Genomic DNA, 23,312 nt, shown 5'->3' on the forward strand with positions numbered 1-23,312 from the left:
ACGAGTCATTAAAACACCATAAAATGCATAAAAACATTTTTTTGCACTAAAATAAATCTAAGCTAATAATACTTAAAATGTAATAAAAAAATAAAATTGCTAAAAACAACCTCATTAAGTTCCAAAAAGATTGTAATCAGATCAAACTCTCTTAAGAAAAAAATATCACACAAAATACGAAAATAAAAACAACTAATAGTGCTAAAGCATGCTTCATACACGAGACTAGTTCGGAAAATTATAAACAAGACAATGTGACTAAACATAAAATTCTAAAATGATATATAATTGACTATCGATTTTCAATATCAAACACGTTAGTTCACTAGGTTACAAAGTAAACAAATTTAAGAATGCTAAGCATATTGTTCCAACTAAAAAAGTATGCAAATACACATTTATGTTCGAAGAATAAAAGTGGTCAAAATTCTAACACCCTCCACCGGTATTCAACGCATGAATAGGGTTACGAAGCATTACTAGACTTATAACACATTTAAACATACATTTCTCATACAATTATGCAATTCAAATACAATTCATTCATAACCAATCATTTTGTCCCTAATACGAGCCTATGATGGCCAAAATATGCATTGGTAGTGGTTCGGGATTAAACCGATAACTTTGGAAACTCTTAGCACACTTAGAAATTTTTTTCTCAAAATAGTGGACACACGCCCGTGTGGCCCGGTCGTGTGTCTCACACGGCCAACAAACACACCCGTGTCACAGGCCATGTCGACATTCGAAATGGGAGCACATGGTCGTGTCCCAGCCTAATCCGACCCCGTGTAACTCTCTGACTTGGGTCACACGGCCAACACAGACGCTTGTGTGGCTAGCCCATGTGCCCTAAAAATGGCCATACACGCCCGTGTGTCTGACCATGTGCTTGACCGTGTGCTAGGCTATGCCAAACCTGCAGGGTATACTGACTTATGCCACACGGCCAAATCACACGCTTGTGTGTGAGGCAGTGTGAAGCATACTAACTTGATTTTAATTTCAACACCAGGGGACACACGTTCGTGTAACTTAACTATGTCACACATGGCTAAGACACATGCCTGTGCCTCTACCCGTGCGGACAAAAATAGACTATTTACCAAGCCATTTTGCCACCCAAATATTCATTTATCGACATTAACCCATTTGGCACAAAACATGGCACATATAGGCATTTAACTACTCTCAATCAAGCATCATTTATACCATTTCAAACACAACCAATACAAAACATATCAATACAAAATGTACTATCCAATTCAGACCAAACTTCACTTATACCATTCAACTAGGTAAACATTTCTAAGCATACATTGTAACACCCCGAACCCGAGACCGACACCGGAGTCGAACACGAGGTGTTAACAGACTTTAAACCCCTTATAAAAATATTTCTCAGACACTGCCAATCTGCGTACTAGTCGCTTTAAAAATCATATCTTGAGTTTCACAACTCAAAAATCAGTTTCGTGATTTTTCCCTGAAAATAGACTCATATGCCCATCTACATATTTTTTTCTAGAATTTTTGGTCGGGCCAATTAGTACAGTTTATTAGTCAAAGTCTCCCATGTTACAGGGATCGACTACCCTGACCTTTGCGCATTACGACTTGGATATCTCCTTGTACAGGGCTCCAATACTGATGCAGTTTGTTTCTATAGAAACTAGACTCAGAGAGGAATCTATCCATATATGGTATGACTCCTAATTATCTCTGGTTAATTTATAATGAATTTCCAAAGTCGGAACAGGAAATCCAGAAACCGTTCTGGCCCTGTCTCACGAGAACCTGAATATCTCTTAACATACTGTCCGTATGATTGTTTCGTTACTTTCCTATGAAAGTAGATTCATCAAGGTTTGTTTACATAATTTATTCACTATTTAATTCCCTTCCTACTATTTTTAGTTATTTTCCAAATCTACATCACTGCTGCTGTCAGCATCTGCCTTTAAGGTAGACTTTACCTATTTCATGGTTTCCATGATTCAACTAGCCCTTTTTGCATAAATAGCACAATTTATGAAAGTGATTAACCATCCCCATGGCCAATCCTTGTCAAGCATATCCACACCAAATGATTATAACATTATACTCAAACACATATAAGCCATTTTCGCATGGCTATCCAAAATTTATACAAGTCCAAAGGGTCCACGACCCACAACAAACGGGTAGTCCTATACATGCCATTTCGAAGTTCAACCAAAATTGTACCAAAAAGGGGCTTTGATAGTGTGGGCGACTTTGACTTCAAGATCCCGAGTCCGATAGCTGGAGAACCAATCTATAAAACAGAGGAACAATGAAACGGAGTAAGCAATTTATGCTTAGTAAGTTTTGAGCAAGGAATTCCAGCACAACAAAAGTATAGCATTCATATGGCTAAACGGATAATTTCATATGCACAAATTTTCGATATCATACTTGCTTCACATTACCAACCCTTATGTACATACACAAAAGATCAACTCAGCCAAAGGCCGGTAGCTCGTTTATCAACTGAGCGAATACTTATTTGTAAGGGCTCAACTAAATTCAAGCACATACGAAACATACCTCAATGTTGGGATGTTTCGAGAGTATTAACTGGAATTTTACAGCAAGTTCATTCATTCCCAAATCACGTACCTTCGGAATTTAACCGGATATAGCTCCTCGTTCAAATGCCTTCAGGACATAGCCCGATTATAGTAATTTGCACAAATGCCTTCGGGACTTAACCCGGATTTAGTAACTCGCACAAATGCCTTCGGGCTTAGCCCGGAATTAGTATCTCGCACAAATGCCTTCGGATCTTAGTCCGGATATGGTCACTTAGCACAAAGCCTTCGGGACTTAGCCCGGACATCATTCAAATAACCATGCACATTTAACAATAAATCATGGCACATTCGTATTTCGTTTTCGTTAGCAAAACTCAAACACAAGACATTTATCATTCTTGCAATTTCGGCTCAATAGCCACACACGAAGAGCATGATTTTATTTGCTTAAAACATGATCTAATCAAATCTTAATTTAAGCTCTCTTACTCAAGAACTTACCTCGGGTGTTGTCGAACGATTCCGATAGCTATTCGACCACTTTTTCCTTCCCTTTATCGGATTTAGTTCCCCTTTGCTCTTGAGCTTAATTAAACAAATAAATTGATTTAATCATTTGAGCATCAAAAGAGGAACACAAGGCACTTAGCCCATATCTATACATTAGACATTAAGGTCACATATGTACGGAATCATGAATCAAACTCAACATTTTTTTTTGCTAATTTTTCCCCCTTGGCCGAATATGCATGTCTAGTTTGGGGCCGATTTCAACACTTAATACATTCTACAAGTATGGTCACTTGTATTGACTAAACACCCTTTTGTTTCAAGTTCAAAACTTGGCTAATACACACATATACACACTAGTAAAGCATCCTCTCCCTTTCCATCAATTTAACACATGCATTGCTCATTAACATGCAAAAGTTATATTCGGCCTTAGCACACAACTTGCTAGCCGATTCTTCCCCATCTAGCAACCAATGCACATATGTGCTCACTCAAAAATGCTAAAAAGGAGGTTCAAGAATCATCAATCCACCATCACATGCATCATTAACAAGCTTCATATTTAGCATGCAATGGCATTAACACAAACTCCACCTACGCCGAATCTTAACTCATCTTCATGCCTCATCACCACAACATCAAACATCAACCAAGAATGATGCATCCATGGCCGAGTGTCATTTCCATCACATAGCAAGATTTAGACCATGGGCTAGGTAGAACTCAAGCTAACAACTAAAACATGCATGCATCTCATGGAACATCATCAAACATACCTTAGCCTAGCTACATGCATGGCCGAACCTCTTCAACCTTTCTTCTTCCTTCCTCCTTAAAATTTTTGGCCAAGGATGAACCAAAGGATGAGCATTTTTTTTCTTTGTTTTTCTTTCTAGTTTCGGCTAAATGAAGATGAAAAAGGATGAACAAAATTTTCTCCTTTCTTTTCTTTAGCTCACGGCAATGGGGGGGGAAACAACCACTCATTTTTTTGTTTTTCCTTTCTTTATTACCCATACTCCTTATTTTATTTTTTTCCTACATACCTCACTAGGCCAACATGTTCCCAACATGTTTCCACCCATAGCATGGCCAACCACTAGCTCAAATTTTGGGTAATTTGACATGCAAACCCATCATTTTCACAACATGCATTAATAGACCATTTTAAATTAGCCTATCAAATTTTCACCATGTCTCATATCAATCCCTATTTAATAATTTCTCATGCAATTGGCAAAATTGGAGAATGAAACTTCCACATACTCATGTACACACATAATAAGCATAGAATATGGAAATCAATTATTTTTATGACTCGGTTTTGTGGTCCCGAAACCACTTCCCGACTAGGGTCAATTTTGGGCTGTCACAACTCTCCCCCACTTAAGAAATTTTCGTCCCCGAAAATCTTACCGGTAAATAGGTTTGGGTATCATTCTTTCATCGAGCTCTCGGTTTCCCAAGTAGCTTCCTCGATCCCGTGTTTGAGCCATAACACCTTCAGTGACGGAACCCTTTTGTTTCGCAACTCCTTTACTTCACGAGCTAGGATACGCATCGGTTCTTCTTCATAACTCATATCGGCTTGAATTTCAACCTCTGATGGGCTAATTATGTGCGATGGATCAGATCGATAGCGTCGAAGCATCGAAACATGAAAGACGTCGTGAATCGTTTCAAGCTCAGGGGGCAAAATCAATCTATACGCAACCGGACCAACTCGTTCGGAGATTTCGTACGGCCCAATGAATCTCGGGCTCAACTTGCCCTTACGGCCAAACCTGAGTACCTTTTTCCAAGGCGAAACTTTAAGGAACACTTTATCTCCCACCTGATACTCAATGTCCCTTCGTTTCAAATCCGCATACGATTTTTTTGACGATCTGTGGCTGCTTTCAGACTTTCACGGATTACCTTTACTTTCTGTTCGGCATCCTTAATCAAATCAACTCCGAAAATTTTACTTTCACCGAACTCGGTCCAAAACAATGGTGTACGGCATTTACGACCGTACAAAGCCTCGTAAGGTGCCATCTTAATACTTGATTGAAAACTATTGTTGTAAGCGAATTCAATCAAAGGTAAATACCGTTCCCATGAACCACTGAACTCGAGGATGCAACATCTCAACATATCCTCAAGTATCTAAATTATCCGCTCAGATTGACCATCGGTTTGGGGGTGAAAAGCTTCTTGCAATTTCTTCCAAAATCGTGAGGTGAATCTCGGATCTCTATCCGACACGATAGAAATAGGTACCCCGTGTAATCTCACAATCTGAGAAAAGTACAATTCAGCTAGTTTATCCAATGAAAAATCCGTACGCACGGGGATAAAGTGAGCCGACTTAGTCAGTCTATCAACAACAACCCAAATCGCATCTTTCTTACTTGCTGACAATGGCAGTCCGGACACAAAGTCCATTGTGACTCGATCCCATTTCCACTCAGGTATCATGATCGGCTGAAGTAATCCTGAAGGCACTTGATGTTCCGCTTTCACTTGTTTACATATTAAACATCTCGAAACAAAGTCGGAGATGTCTCGTTTCATACCATGCCACCAAACCAACGTTTCAAATCGTTGTACATTTTCGTACTCCCCGGGTGAATTGACATTCGGCTACAATGGGCTTCGTTCAGAATCATCGAATTGAGTTCCGAATTCCTTGGAACACACAAACGACTTCTGAACCTCAAACAATCATCATCATCAATTTGAAACTCTGATTCCTTGTTCGGAACACACTCAGCCCGTTTTGCAACCAATTCATCATCGACTTTCTGAGCTTCACGAATTTGATGAGTCAATAATGGTTTGCCTTTTAATTCAGCTATTAACACATTGTCGGGTAGAACAGACAAGTGCACATTCATCGCTCGTAAAGCAAACAATGATTTCCGGCTTAAGGCGTCCGCAACCACATTAGCCTTTCCCGGGTGGTAATCAATGACAAGCTCGTAATCTTTCAACAACTCAAGCCAACGTCTTTGTCGCAGATTTAAGTCTCTTTGAGTCATCAAATTTTGAGACTTTTGTGATCCGAAAATACATGGCACTTTTCACCAAATAAGTAATGTCGCCATATTTTTAAAGCAAATACGATGGCAGCTAGTTCAAGATCATGGGTCGGATAATTTTTCTCATGTGGCTTTAATTGTCTCGACGCATAGGCCACCACTCGACCTTCTTGCATCAATACGCAACCCAACCCAAGTAGGGATGCGTCACTATAAATGACAAACTCTTTGCCTGATTTGGGTTGCACCAAAATTGGAGCTTCAGTCAAATAAGTTTTTAGTTGATCAAAACTTTTCTGACATTTCTCCGTCCATTCGAACTTAACATCCCTTTTGAAGTAGCTTCGTCATTGGTGTGGCTATCATCGAGAAACCTTTGACAAATCGTCGGTAATAACCGGCGAGCCCCAAAAAACTCCGAACCTCAGTAATATTTCTCGGAGGTTTCCAATTAAGTATGGCTGAAATTTTGTTCGGGTCAACTCGAATACCCGATGCGGATACCACATGACCCAAGAAGCTAACCTCTCTTAACCAGAACTCACACTTACTGAACTTAGCATATAACTGCTTATCCCGCAAAATTTGCAACACCAGTCTCAGGTGCTCAGCATGTTCGGTCTCATCTCTTGAATAGACCAAGATGTCATCAATGAACACAACTATGAACCGATCCAAATATGGTCTGAAGATCCGATTCATCAAATCCATAAATACCGCAGGGGCATTAGTGAGCCCAAACGACATCACTAAGAACTCGTAGTGACCATATCTCGTTCTGAAGGCAGTTTTGGGTATGTCCGAATCTCGAATTCGCAACTGATAATAGCCCGATCTCAAATCTATTTTGAGAACACTGAGGCTCCCATCAGTTGGTCGAACAAATCATCGATACGTGGTAATGGATATTTGTTCTTTATCGTCACTTCATTCAGTTGACGATAGTCAATGCACAACCTCATGGTTCCGTCCTTCTTTTTCACAACAATACTGGTGCACCCCAAGGTGAGAAACTTGGTCGAGCAAAACCTCTATCCGTCAATTCTTGCAACTGAGCTTTCAACTCTTTTAACTCGATTGGTGCCATACGATACGGAGCTATCGAAATCGGCGTAGTCCCAGGTACAAGCTCAATACCAAACTCTACCTCCCGAACGGTGGTAAACCCGGTAATCCTTCAGGAAAAACATCCGGGTATTCATAGATTCGGGTTTCTTGTCTAATTCTTTGTCATCCAGTACATACGCAAGGTATGCTTCGCACCCTTTTCTTACATATTTCTGGGCCAACATTGCTGATATTACAGCTGGCATCCCCTCCAAGTCCGTAGACTCAACTCGGATTACTTCGTTATTTGCGCACCTCAAATCAACAGTCTTGCTTTTGCAATTCACAACCGCATCATGCGCGGTCAACCAATCCAAACCAAGAATAACATCAAATTCATCAAACGGCAAAAGCATCAAGTCCGCCGGAAAACAGGAACCTTGAATTTCTAGGGGACATTTCTTACACACTTTGTCGACAAGCACGTAACGACCCAAGGGATTTGACACCCGAATTACGAACTCAGTAGACTCAATAGGTAAAGTCTTACTGGATGCTAAGGTTTCACATATGTAAGAATGAGTAGAACCAGGGTCAATCAAAGCAATTACATGAGTATCAAAGAGAGTAAAAGTACCGGTAATAACATCAAGCGAAGAAGCATCCTCGCGGGTACGTATAGCATAAGCTCTAGCAGGCGCATGAGCCTCGGATCTGGTCGTAGCATCTCTAGATCCTCTCTGACCACCACTAGCATTGCCCGTATTTCCAGATGGTCTACCTCGAGCAGTGGTAGCACCCGGTTTCCCACTCTGATTTACATTCTGTTCAGACAACCTCGGGCAATCTTTAATGAAGTGGTCAACTGATCCGCACTTGTAACAGGAGCGGTCAGGGAATCTACAACTCCCCGAATGCCATTTACCGCAATATCGACATTTCGTTCTGTCTCGACGTTCATTCCCAACACTGGCGACCGAAGTGCCTCGTGTACCCACAAGGGGTCGATCATGATCTCGTCTAAAAAGGCCCGAAGTGCCTCTCGACCAGCCCACATCATCTCGAAATTTCTTCGATGCCTGTTGAAGAGACTTTCCCGAAGATCTTTTACGAAACTCTCCAGTTCCCTCATCAACTTTTTGTTTTTCTTTTCTAAGCTCTTCGGCTTTACAAGCTCGCTCGACAAGTACTACGAACTCTTGTATTTCAAGAACGCCAACGAACATTTTTATATCTTCATTCAGCCCATCCTCGAAGCGTTTACACATAATAGCCTCGGACGAAACACATTCCCGAGCGTATTTGCTAAGTCTAACAAATCTTTGCTCGTAATCAGTAACCGACATGGAACCTTGCTTAAGCTCAAGAAATTCCTTCCGTTTTTGATCAACAAATCTCTGACTGGTATACTTTTTCCGAAACTCAGTTTGGAAAAACTCCCAAGTTACTTGCTCTCGGGGCACAACAGAAGTCAGAGTACTCCACCAATAGTAGGCAGAATCGCGTAGCAAGGAGATAGTACACTTTAGGCATTCATCGGGTGTACAAGATAGCTCATCGAGTACCCAGATAGTGTTGTCCAACCAAAATTCAGCTTGCTCGGCATCGTCGCTATCCGTAGCCTTAAATTCAGTAGCCCCATGTTTTCGAATTCTGTCAACTGGGGGCTTATTTGACCTTATTTGGTCAGTTACCGGAGGTATTGTAGGTGCGGGGGTGGTATTAGTCGGGAATGGAGGTTGTGGAACAGCCGTATTAGTTCGAATGTATTGGTTGAACCAATCATTCATCACGCTATAGAAAGCTTGTCTAGCTTCCTCATTCGGGTTACTAGCATTAGGTTGAGAGTCCGTCGGCGCTGTCCCTTGTGCGGGAGCAAGCGCTACATTCTCAAGATCATCAGCTACCTCTCGGTCGGGATCGGGATCCATTACTATAAATAAACACATTTGCAATGTCAGAAATCACCACACTATCAAATAATCACATAAAATGGCATGTATAGCTAGACCCAACGCATTACGGTAGTCCTAGAATCGACTAAACCTGGCTCTGATACCAATCAAATGTAACACCCCGAACCCGAGACCGACACCGGAGTCGAACACGAGGTGTTAACAGACTTTAAACCCCTTATAAAAATATTTCTCAGACACTGCCAATCTGCGTACTAGTCGCTTTAAAAATCATATCTTGAGTTTCACAACTCGAAAATAAGTTTCGTGATTTTTCCCTGAAACTAGACTCATATGCCCATCTACATATTTTTTCTAGAATTTTTGGTCCGGCCAATTAGTACAGTTTATTAGTCAAAGTTTCCCATGTTACAGGGATCAACTACCCTGACCTTTGCGCATTACGACTTGGATATCTCCTTGTACAGGGCTCCAATACTGATGCAGTTTGTTTCTATAGAAACTAGACTCAGAGAGGAATCGATCCATATATGGTATGACTCCTAATTATCTCTGGTTAATTTATAATGAATTTCCAAAGTCGGAACAGGAAATCCAGAAACCGTTCTGGCCCTGTCTCACGAGAACCTGAATATCTCTTAACATACTGTCCGTATGATTGTTTCGTTACTTTCCTATGAAAGTAGATTCATCAAGGTTTGTTTACATAATTTATTCACTATTTAATTCCATTCCTACTATTTTTAGTGATTTTCCAAATCTACATCACTGCTGCTGTCAGCATCTGCCTTTAAGGTAGACTTTACCTATTTCATGGTTTCCATGATTCAACTAGCCCTTTTTGCATAAATAGCACAATTTATGAAAGTGATTAACCATCCCCGTGGCCAATCCTTGTCAAGCATATCCACACCAAATGATTATAACATTATACTCAAACACATATAAGCCATTTTCGCATGGCTATCCAAAATTTATACAAGTCCAAAGGGTCCACGACCCACAACAAACGGGTAGTCCTATACATGCCATTTCGAAGTTCAACCAAAATTGTACCAAAAAGGGGCTTTGATAGTGTGGGCGACTTTGACTTCAAGATCCCGAGTCCGATAGCTGGAGAACCAATCTATAAAACAGAGGAGCAATGAAACGGAGTAAGCAATTTATGCTTAGTAAGTTTTGAGCAAGGAATTCCAGCACAACAAAAGTATAGCATTCATATGGCTAAACGGATAATTTCATATGCACAAATTTTCGATATCATACTTGCTTCACATTACCAACCCTTATGTACATACACAAAAGATCAACTCAGCCAAAGGTCGGTAGCTCGTTTATCAATTGAGCGAATACTTATTTGTAAGGGCTCAACTAAATTCAAGCACATACGAAACATACCTCAATGTTGGGATGTTTCGAGAGTATTAACTGGAATTTTACAGCAAGTTCATTCATTCCCAAATCACGTACCTTCGGAATTTAACCGGATATAGCTCCTCGTTCAAATGCCTTCGGGACTTAACCCGGATTTAGTAACTCGCACAAATGCCTTCGGGCTTAGCCCGGAATTAGTATCTCGCACAAATGCCTTCGGGCTTAGCCCGGAATTAGTATCTCGCACAAATGCCTTCGGATCTTAGTCCGGATATGGTAACTTAGCACAAAGCCTTCGGGACTTAGCCCGGACATCATTCAAATAACCATGCACATTTAACAATAAATCATGGCACATTCGTATTTCGTTTTCGTTAGCAAAACTCAAACACAAGACATTTATCATTCTTGCAATTTCGGCTCAATAGCCACACACAAAGAGCATGATTTTATTTGCTTAAAACATGATCTAATCAAATCTTAATTTAAGCTTTCTTACTCAAGAACTTACCTCGAGTGTTGTCGAACGATTCCGATAGCTATTCGACCACTTTTTCCTTCCCTTTATCGGATTTAGTTCCCCTTTGCTCTTGAGCTTAATTAAACAAATAAATTGATTTAATCATTTGAGCATCGAAAAGAGGAACACAAGGCACTTAGCCCATATCTATACATTAGACATTAAGGTCACATATGTACGGAATCATGAATCAAACTCAACATTTTTTTTTGCTAATTTTTCCCCCTTGGCCGAATATGCATGTCTAGTTTGGGGCCGATTTCAACACTTAATACATTCTACAAGTATGGTCACTTGTATTGACTAAACACCCTTTTGTTTCAAGTTCAAAACTTGGCTAATACACACATATACACACTAGTAAAGCATCCTCTCCCTTTCCATCAATTTAACACATGCATTGCTCATTAACATGCAAAAGCTATATTCGGCCTTAGCACACAACTTGCTAGCCGATTCTTCCCCATCTAGCAACCAATGCACATATGTGCTCACTCAAAAATGCTAAAAAGGAGGTTCAAGAATCATCAATCCACCATCACATGCATCATTAACAAGCTTCATATTTAGCATGCAATGGCATTAACACAAACTCTACCTACGCCGAATCTTAACTCATCTTCATGCCTCATCACCACAACATCAAACATCAACCAAGAATGATGCATCCATGGCCGAGTGTCATTTCCATCACATAGCAAGATTTAGACCATGGGCTAGGTAGAACTCAAGCTTACAACTAAAACATGCATGCATCTCATGGAACATCATCAAACATACCTTAGCCTAGCTACATGCATGGCCGAACCTCTTCAACCTTTCTTCTTCCTTCCTCCTTAAAATTTTTGGCCAATGATGAACCAAAGGATGAGCATTTTTTTTTCTTTGTTTTTCTTTCTAGTTTCGGCTAAATGAAGATGAAAAAGGATGAACAAAATTTTCTCCTTTCTTTTCTTTAGCTCACGGCAATGGGGGGGGGGAAACAACCACTCATTTTTTTTGTTTTTCCTTTCTTTATTACTCATACTCCTTATTTTATTTTTTCCTACATACCTCACTAGGCCAACATGTTCCCAACATGTTTCCACCCATAGCATGGCCAACCACTAGCTCAAATTTTGGGTAATTTGACATGCAAACCCATCATTTTCACAACATGCATTAATAGACCATTTTAAATTAGCCTATCATATTTTCACCATGTCTCATATCAATCCCTATTTAATAATTTCTCATGCAATTGGCAAAATTGGAGAATGAAACTTCCACATACTCATGTACACACATAATAAGCATAGAATATGGAAATCAATTATTTTTATGACTCGGTTTTGTGGTCCCGAAACCACTTCCCGACTAGGGTCAATTTTGGGCTGTCACATACATCATTATGCTCAATTTCACAAGCATATATCTTCTCTAATTTCTATCATTTGACAACCACAACATTTACTCTCAATAAGCATCACAAACGCAACCAAACTAAGCCAACCCTAATGGTTATATATACAAACCAAAACATAAGCATTTACAAGCCAATTCAAATGGCACAACACATTACCAAATATACCAAAATGACCAAAGTCCCTATACATGACATATACTCAAACATAAACTCAAAAGGTACCAAAATGATAGTAGGATAGTGTGACGATGTCTCCAACGATCCCCGAATCCGAGCTAACTTTGAAATCACTATAAAACATAGTAAAATAAATAAAGTAAGCTTTATAGCTTAGTAAGCTCGTATGACAATAATAAGCAAATATCACCATTCATTTATCAATTCAATTTAAATGACATAATATGCAACAATAAAATAATCTCAAACTAACATGAACTTAATCACATACTTGATCATAAACTCACAACTTCCATTAATTCATTGCTCATATATATTTCTGAACATACCTGTACTGATACGTATCTATTTCTCAGCATTTCACATCTTCAATTTACCCGTTGAACCATTCAGAATTAAAGTCAGATACTCGGAGGTCTTGCACCCTAGGTGCCAATATCATGGCCCGAAGCCAAATCAATAAAGCTCACCCCTGAAGTGATAATATTATGGCCCAAATCCAAATCAATGAAGCTCGCACCTGAAGTGCTAATATCATGGCCCAAATCCAAATAAATGAATCTCGCACCCGAAGTGCTAATATCATGGCTCGAAGCCAAATCAATGAAGCTTGCACCCAAAGTGCTAATATCATGGCCCGAAGCCAAATCAATGAAGCTCATACCCAAAGTGCCAATATCATGGCCCAAATTCAAATCAATAAAGCTCGCACCTGAAGTGCTAATATCATAGCCCGAAGCCAAATAAATGAAGCTCCTAATGACATGTCATTCGTATCCTCATTTATTCCTAAGGTTCAACTGAGATTTCTAATGCTGAATCGTCTTTGAATCATTGTCGAATATATCCATAGTCTCGTATTCACAGTTTATTCGATATCAAAACATTTAAAATATATTCACAATGAAACTTATTACATACGAACTTACCTCGGATGTAAAAACAACTAAAATTGATCGATTAGTCGAAAACTTTGTCTTTCCCTCGATTTAGATCTGAGTTTCACTGTTCTTGATATAAATGTAATCAAAATTAACTTATTTAATCATCACTCAATTCAATTTAATCCAAAATTCACTTTAACGCATTTTTACACATTTACACCTCGTGTTTCATATTTTTACAATTTAGTCCTTATTTCATTAAAACATAAATTCATGCAATTTAACCATAACCATGCTAGCCGAATTACAATTAGGTCCCTAGCAGCTCATATTTTCCATTTATTTCACATTTTAACCACAAAGTTTCCACATTTCACAATTTAATCCGTAATTTGTATTTTCACAAAAAGTCACTTAACAAAACTTGTATAACTATCATCAAATATTCATAATCCATCATCAAGCATCAAAATACTCATGTATTCATCAATGGAAACATCTAAAATCTTTAACAATTTTGTGAAATAGTCCCTAGGCTAGCTAGACCTAATTGTAACGGTCTCAAAAACATAGAAATCATTAAAAACTGAAAAAAATGGACTTACATGCACAAGAGAGAGAGGCCGAATGTTCAAGAGCTCCAAAATGGTGTTTTCTCTTTAGCAAAATCAGTGGAGAAGATGAATGAATAGAAAATGTCATTTGTTTTACTAAATTTTAATTTTATTACTAAATTACTTATTTAACCTTATTTAATTACCATCAAAATAACTTAATATATGCCCATAATTGTCCAAATGTGTGACAGCCCAAAATTGACCCTACTCGGGAAGTGGTTTCGGGACCACAAAACCGAGTCATAAAAATATTGATTTCCATATTCTATGCTTATTATGTGTGTACATGAGTATGTGGAAGTTTCATTCTCCAATTTTGCCAATTGCATGAGAAATTATTAAATAGGGATTGATATGAGACATGGTGAAAATATGATAGGCTAATTTAAAATGGTCTATTAATGCATGTTGTGAAAATGATGGGTTTGCATGTCAAATTACCCAAAATTTGAGCTAGTGGTTGGCCATGCTATGGGTGGAAACATGTTGGGAACATGTTGGCCTAGTGAGGTATGTAGGAAAAAAATAAAATAAGGAGTATGGGTAATAAAGAAAGGAAAAACAAAAAAAATGAGTGGTTGTTTCTCCCCCCCCATTGCCGTGAGCTAAAGAAAAGAAAGGAGAAAATTTTGTTCATCCTTTTCATCTTCATTTAGCCGAAACTAGAAAGAAAAACAAAGAAAAAAAATGCTCATCCTTTGGTTCATCCTTGGCCAAAAATTTTAATGAGGAAGGAAGAAGAAAGGTTGAAGAGGTTCGGCCATGCATGTAGCTAGGCTAAGGTATGTTTGATGATGTTCCATGAGATGCATGCATGTTTTAGTTGTTAGCTTGAGTTCTACCTAGCCCATGGTCTAAATCTTGCTATGTGATGGAAATGACACTCGGCCATGGATGCATCATTCTTGGTTGATGTTTGATGTTGTGGTGATGAGGCATGAAGATGAGTTAAGATTCGGCCTAGGTGGAGTTTGTGTTAATGCCATTGCATGCTAAATATGAAGCTTGTTAATGATGCATGTGATGGTGGCTTGATGATTCTTGAACCTCCTTTTTAGCATTTTTGAGTGAGCACATATGTGCATTGGTTGCTAAATGAAGAAGAATCGGCTAGCAAGTTGTGTGCTAAGGCCGAATATAACTTTTGCATGTTAATGAGCAATGCATGTGTTAAATTGATGGAAAGGGAGAGGATGCTTTACTAGTGTGTATATGTGTGTATTAGCCAAGTTTTGAACTTGAAACAAAAGGGTGTTTAGTCAATACAAGTGACCATACTTGTAGAATGTATTAAGTGTTGAAATCGGCCCCAAAATAGACATGCATATTCGGCCAAGGGGGAAAAATTAGCTAAAATGTTGAGTTTGATTCATGATTCCGTACATATGTGACTTTAATGTCTAATGTATAAATATGGGCTAAGTGCCTTGTGTTCCTCTTTTCGATGCTCAAATGATTAAATCAATTTATTTGTTTAATTAAGCTCAAGAGCAAAGGGGAACTAAATCCGATAAAGGGAAGGAAAAAGTGGTCGAATAGCTATCGGAATCGTTCGACAACACCCGAGGTAAGTTCTTGAGTAAAAGAGCTTAAATTATGATGTGATTAGATCATGTTTTAAGCAAATTAAAATCATGCTCTTTGTGTGGCTATTGAGCCGAATTTGCAAGAATGATAAATGTCTTGTGTTTGAGTTTTGCTAACGAAAATGAAATACGAATGGGCCATGATTTATTGTTAAATGTGCATGGTTATTTGAATGATGTCCGGGCTAAGTCCCGAAGGCTTGTGCTAAGTGACAATATACGGACTAAGATCCAAGGCATTTGTGCGAGATACTAATTCCGGGCTAAGCCCGAAGGTATTTGTGCGAGATACTAATTCCGGGCTAAGCCCGAAGGCATTTGTGCGAGATACTAATTCCGGGCTAAGCCCGAAGGCATTTGTGCGAGTTACTAAATCCGGGTTAAGTCCCGAAGGCATTTGTGCGAATTACTATAACCGGGCTATGTCCCGAAGGCATTTGAACGAGGAGATATATCCGGTTAAATTCCGAAGGTACGTGATTTGGGAATGAATGAACTTGCTGTAAAATTCCAGTTAATACTCTCGAAACATCCCAACATTGAGGTATGTTTCGTATGTGCTTGAATTTAGTTGAGCCCTTACAAATAAGTATTCGCTCAGTTGATAAACGAGCTACCGGCCTTTGGCTGAGTTGATCTTTTGTGTATGTACATAAGGGTTGATAATGTGAAGCAAGTACGATATCGTAAATTTGTGCATATGAAATTATCCGTTTAGCTATATGAATGCTATACTTTTGTTGTGCTGGAATTCCTTGCTCAAAACTTACTAAGCATAAATTGCTTACTCCGTTTCATTGCTCCTCTGTTTTATAGATTTGGTTCTCCAGCTATCGGACTCGGGATCTTGAGGTCAAAGTCGCCCACACTATCAAAGCCCCCTTTTGGTACAATTTTGGTTGAACTTCGAAATGGCATGTATAGGACTACCCGTTTGTTGTGGGTCGTGGACCCTTGGACTGGTATAAATTTGGATAGCCATGCGAAAATGGCTTATATGTGTTTGAGTATATTGTTATAATCATTTGGTGTGGATATGCTTGACAAGGATTGGCCATGGGGATGGTTAATCACTTTCATAAATTGTGCTATTTATGCAAAAAGGGCTAGTTGAATCATGGAAACCATGAAATAGGTAAAGTCTACCTTAAAGGCAGATGCTGACAGCAGCAGTGATGTAGATTTGGAAAATCACTAAAAATAGTAGGAAGGGAATTAAATAGTGAATAAATTATGTAAACAAACCTTGATGAATCTACTTTCAGAGGAAAGTAACGAAACAATCATACGGATAGTATGTTAATAGATATTCAGGTTCTCGTGAGACAGGGCCAGAACAGTTTCTGGATTTCTATTCCGACTTTGGAAATTCATTACAAATTAACCAGAGACAATTAGGAGTCAAGCCACATATGTATAGATTCCTCTCTGAGTCTATTTCTATAGAAACAAACGGCATCGGTATTGGAGTCCTGTACAAGGAGATATCCAAGTCGTAATGCGCAAAGGTCAGGGTAGTCGATCCCTGTAACATGGAATATTTTGACTAATAAACTATACTAATTGGCCCAACCAAAAATTCTAGAAAAAAATATGTAGATGGGCATATGAGTCTAGTTTCAGGGAAAATTTACGGAACTGGATTCCAAGTTTCTGAACTCAAGATATGATTTTTAAAGCAACTATTACGCAGATCAGCAGTGTCTGGAAAATTTTTAAAAGTCTGTTAACACCTCGTGTTCGACTCCGGTGACGGTCTCGGGTTCGGGGTGTTACATTTGATTGGTATCAGAGCTACGGTTTAGTCGATTCTAGGACTACCGTAATGCGTTGGGTCTAGCTATACATGCCATTTTATGTGATTACTTGATAGTGTGGTGATTTCTGACAATTGTAAATGTGTTTATTTATAGTAATGGATCCTGATCCCGACCGAGAGGTAGCTGATGATCTTGAGAGTGTAGCGCTTGCTCCCGCACAAGGGACAGCGCCGGCGGACACTCAACCTAATGCTAGTAACCCAAATGAGGAAGCTAGACAAGCTTTCTATAGCGTGATGAATGATTGGTTCAACCAATACATTCGAACTAATACGGCTGTTCCACAACCTCCATTCCCGACTAATACCACCCCCGCACGTACAATACCTCCGGTAACTGACCAAATAAGGTCAAAGAAGCCCCTAGTTGACAGAATCCGAAAACATGGGGCTACTGAATTTAAGGCTACGGATAGCGACGATGCCGAGCAAGCTGAATTTTGGTTGGACAACACTATCCGGGTACTCGATGAGCTATCTTGTACACCCGATGAATGCCTAAAGTGTACTATCTCCTTGCTACGCGATTCTGCCTACTATTGGTGGAGTACTCTGACTTCTGTTGTGCCCCGAGAGTAAGTAACTTGGGAGTTTTTCCAAACTGAGTTTCGGAAAATGTATATCAGTCAGAGATTTGTTGATCAAAAACGGAAGGAATTTCTTGAGCTTAAGCAAGGTTCTATGTCAGTTACTGATTACGAGCGAAAATTTGTTAGACTTAGTAGATACGCTCGGGAATGTGTTTCGTCCGAGGCTATTATGTGTAAACGCTTCGAGGATGGGCTGAATGAAGATATAAAAATGTTCGTTGGCGTTCTTGAAATACGAGAGTTCGTAGTACTTGTCGAGCGAGCTTGTAAAGCCGAAGAGCTTAGAAAAGAAAAACAAAAAGTTGATGAGGGAACTGGAGAGTTTCGTAAAAGATCTTCGGGAAAGTCTCTTCAACAGGCATCGAAGAAATTTCGAGATGATGTGGGCTGGTCAAGAGGCACTTCGGGCCTTTTTAGACGAGATCGTGATCGACCCCCTGTGGGTACACGAGGCACTTCAGTCGCCAGTGTTGGGAATGAACGTCGAGACAGAACGAAATGTCGATATTGCTGTAAATGGCATTTGGGGAGTTGTAGATTCCCTGACCGCTCCTGTTACAAGTGCGGATCAGTTGACCACTTCATTAAAGATTGCCCGAGGTTGTCTAAACAGAATGTAAATCAGAGTGGGAAACCGGGTGCTACCACTGCTCGAGGTAGACCATCTGAAAATACGGGCAATGCTGGTTGTGGTCAGAGAGGATCTAGAGATGCTACGACCAGATCCAAGGCTCGTGCGCCTGCTAGAGCTTATGCTATACGTGCCGCGAGGATGCTTCTTCGTCTGATGTTATTACCGGTACTTTTACTCTCTTGGATACTAATGTAATTGCTTTGATTGACCCCGGTTCTACTCATTCTTACATATGTGAAACCTTAGCATCCAGTAAGACTTTACCTATTGAGTCTACTGAGTTCGTACTTCGGGTGTCAAATCCCTTGGGTCGTTACGTGCTTGTCGACAAAGTGTGTAAGAAATGTCCCCTAGAAATTCGAGGTTCCTGTTTTCCGGCGGACTTGATGCTTTTGCCGTTTGATGAATTTGATGTTATTCTTGGTTTGGATTGGTTGACCGCGCATGATGCGGTTGTGAATTGCAAAAGCAAGACTATTGATTTGAGGTGCGCAAATAAGAAGTAATCCGAGTTGAGTCTACGGACTTGGAGGGGATGCCAGCTGTAATATCAGCAATGTTGGCCCAGAAATATGTAAGAAAAGGGTGCGAAGCATACCTTGCGTATGTACTTGATGACAAAGAATTAGAAAAGAAACCCGAATCTGTGCCGGTGGTTTGTGAATACCCGGATGTTTTTCCTGAAGAATTACCGGTTTACCACCTGTTCGGGAGGTAGAGTTTGGTATTGAGCTTGTACCTGGGACTACGCCGATTTCGATAGCTCCGTATCGTATGGCACCAACCGAGTTAAAAGAGTTGAAAGCTCAGTTGCAAGAATTGACGGATAGAGGTTTGCTCGACCAAGTTTCTCACCTTGGGGTGCACCAGTATTGTTCGTGAAAAAGAAGGACGAACCATGAGGTTGTGCATTGACTATCGTCAACTGAATAAAGTGACGATAAAGAACAAATATCCGTTACCACGTATCGATGATTTGTTCGACCAACTGAAGGGAGCCTCAGTGTTCTCAAAAATAGATTTGAGATCGGGCTATTATCAGTTGCGAATTCGAGATTCGGACATACCCAAAACTGCCTTCAGAACGAGATATGGTCACTACGAGTTCTTAGTGATGCCATTTGGGCTCACTAATGCCCCTGCGGTATTTATGGATTTGATGAATCGGATCTTCAGACCATATTTGGATCGGTTCATAGTTGTGTTCATTGATGACATCTTGGTCTATTCAAGAGATGAGACCGAACATGCTGAGCACCTGAGACTGGTGTTGCAAATTTTGCGGGATAAGCAGTTATATGCTAAGTTCAGTAAGTGTGAGTTCTGGTTAAGAGAGGTTAGCTTCTTGGGTCATGTGGTATCCGCATCGGGTATTCAAGTTGACCCGAGCAAAATTTCAGCCATACTTAATTGGAAGCCTCCAAGAAATATTACTGAGGTTCGGAGCTTTTTGGGGCTCGCCGGTTATTACCGACGATTTGTCAAAGGTTTCTCGATGATAGCCACACCAATGACGAAGCTACTTCAAAAGGATGTTAAGTTCGAATGGACGGAGAAATGTCAGAAAAGTTTTGATCAACTAAAAACTTATTTGACTAAAGCTCCAATTTTAGTGCAACCCGAATCAGGCAAAGAGTTTGTCATTTATAGTGACGCATCCCTACTTGGGTTGGGTTGCGTATTGATGCAAGAAGGTCGAGTGGTGGCCTATGCGTCGAGACAATTAAAGCCACATGAGAAAAATTATCCGACCCATGATCTTGAACTAGCTGCCATCGTATTTGCTTTAAAAATATGGTGACATTACTTATTTGGTGAAAAGTGCCATGTATTTTCGGATCACAAAAGTCTCAAATATTTGATGACTCAAAGAGACTTAAATCTGCGAGAAAGACGTTGGCTTGAGTTGTTGAAAGATTACGAGCTTGTCATTGATTACCACCGGGAAAGGCTAATGTGGTTGCGGACGCCTTAAGCCAGAAATCATTGTTTGCTTTACGAGCGATGAATGTGCACTTGTCTGTTCTACCCGACAATGTGTTAGTAGCTGAATTAAAAGCCAAACCATTATTGATTCATCAAATTCGTGAAGCCCAGAAAGTTGATGATGAATTGGTTGCAAAACGGGCTGAGTGTGCTCCGAACAAGGAATCGGAGTTTCAAATTGATGATGATGATTGTTTGAGGTTCAGAAGTCGTTTGTGTGTTCCAAGGAATTCGGAACTCATTTCGATGATTCTGAACGAAGCCCATTGTAGCCGAATGTCAATTCACCCGGGGAGTACGAAAATGTACACGATTTGAAACGTTGGTTTTGGTGGCATGGTATGAAACGAGACATCTCCGACTTTGTTTCGAGATGTTTAATATGTCAACAAGTGAAAGCGGAACATCAAGTGCCTTCAGGATTACTTCAGCCGATCATGATACCCGAGTGGAAATGGGATCGAGTCACAATGGACTTTGTGTCCGGACTGCCATTGTCAACAAGTAAGAAGGATGCGATTTGGGTTGTTGTCGATAGACTGACTAAGTCGGCTCACTTTATCCCCGTGTGTATGGATTTTTCATTGGATAGACTAGTTGAATTGTACGTTTCTCAGATTGTGAGATTACACGGGGTACCTATTTCTATCGTGTCGGATAGAGATCCGAGATTCACCTCGCGATTTTGGAGGAAATTGCAAGAAGCTTTGGGTACCAAGCTGCATTTTAGCACTGCTTTTCATCCCCAAACCGATGGTCAATCTGAGCGGATAATTCAGATACTTGAGGATATGTTGAGATGTTGCATCCTCGAGTTCAGTGGTTCATGGGAACGGTATTTACCTTTGATTGAATTCGCTTACAACAATAGTTTTCAATCAAGTATTAAGATGGCACCTTACGAGGCTTTGTACGGTCGTAAATGCCGTACACCATTGTTTTGGACCGAGCTCGGTGAAAGTAAAATTTTCGGAGTTGATTTGATTAAGGATGCCGAACAGAAAGTAAAGGTAATCCGTGAAAGTCTGAAAGCAGCCACAGATCGTCAAAAATCGTATGCGGATTTGAAACGAGAGGACATTGAATATCAGGTGGGAGATAAAGTGTTCCTTAAAGTTTTGCCTTGGAAAAGGTACTCAGGTTTGGCCGTAAGGGCAAGTTGACCCGAGATTCATTGGGCGTACGAAATCTCCGAACGAGTTGGTCCGGTTGCGTATAGATTGATTTTGCCCCCTGATCTTGAAAAGATTCACGACGTCTTTCATGTTTCGATGCTTCGACGCTATCGATCTGATCCATCGCATATAATTAGCCCATCAGAGGTTGAAATTCAAGCCGATATGAGTTATGAAAAAGAACCGATGCGTGTCCTAGCTCGTGAAGTGAAAGAGTTGCGAAACAAAAGGGTTCCGTTAGTTAAGGTGTTATGGCTCAAACACGGGATCGAGGAACCTACTTGGGAAACCGAGAGCTCGATGAAAGAACGATACCCAAACCTATTTACCGGTAAGATTTTCGGGGACGAAAATTTCTTAAGTGGGGGAGAGTTGTGACAGCCCAAAATTGACCCTAGTCGGGAAGTGGTTTCGGGACCAAAAACCGAGTCATAAAAATAATTGATTTCCATATTCTATGATTATTATGTGTGTACATGAGTTGTGGAAGTTTCATTCTCCAATTTTGCCAATTGCATGAGAAATTATTAAATAGGGATTGATATGAGACATGGTGAAAATATGATAGGCTAATTTAAAATGGTCTATTAATGCATGTTGTGAAAATGATGGGTTTGCATGTCAAATTACCCAAAATTTGAGCTAGTGGTTGGCCATGCTATGGGTGGAAACATGTTGGGAACATGTTGGCCTAGTGAGGTATGTAGGAAAAAAATAAAATAAGGAGTATGGGTAATAAAGAAAGGAAAAACAAAAAAAATGAGTGGTTGTTTCTCCCCCCATTGCCGTGAGCTAAAGAAAAGAAAGGAGAAAATTTTGTTCATCCTTTTTCATCTTCATTTAGCCGAAACTAGAAAGAAAAACAAAGAAAAAAAATGCTCATCCTTTGGTTCATCCTTGGCCAAAAATTTTAAGGAGGAAGGAAGAAGAAAGGTTGAAGAGGTTCGGCCATGCATGTAGCTAGGCTAAGGTATGTTTGATGATGTTCCATGAGATGCATGCATGTTTTAGTTGTTAGCTTGAGTTCTACCTAGCCCATGGTCTAAATCTTGCTATGTGATGGAAATGACACTCGGCCATGGATGCATCATTCTTGGTTGATGTTTGATGTTGTGGTGATGAGGCATGAAGATGAGTTAAGATTCGGCCTAGGTGGAGTTTGTGTTAATGCCATTGCATGCTAAATATGAAGCTTGTTAATGATGCATGTGATGGTGGCTTGATGATTCTTGAACCTCCTTTTTAGCATTTTTGAGTGAGCACATATGTGCATTGGTTGCTAAATGAAGAAGAATCGGCTAGCAAGTTGTGTGCTAAGGCCGAATATAACTTTTGCATGTTAATGAGCAATGCATGTGTTAAATTGATGGAAAGGGAGAGGATGCTTTACTAGTGTGTATATGTGTGTATTAGCCAAGTTTTGAACTTGAAACAAAAGGGTGTTTAGTCAATACAAGTGACCATACTTGTAGAATGTATTAAGTGTTG

This window comes from Gossypium hirsutum, chromosome A09, assembly GCF_007990345.1.
Source record: "Gossypium hirsutum isolate 1008001.06 chromosome A09, Gossypium_hirsutum_v2.1, whole genome shotgun sequence".
Lineage (NCBI taxonomy): Eukaryota > Viridiplantae > Streptophyta > Magnoliopsida > Malvales > Malvaceae > Gossypium > Gossypium hirsutum.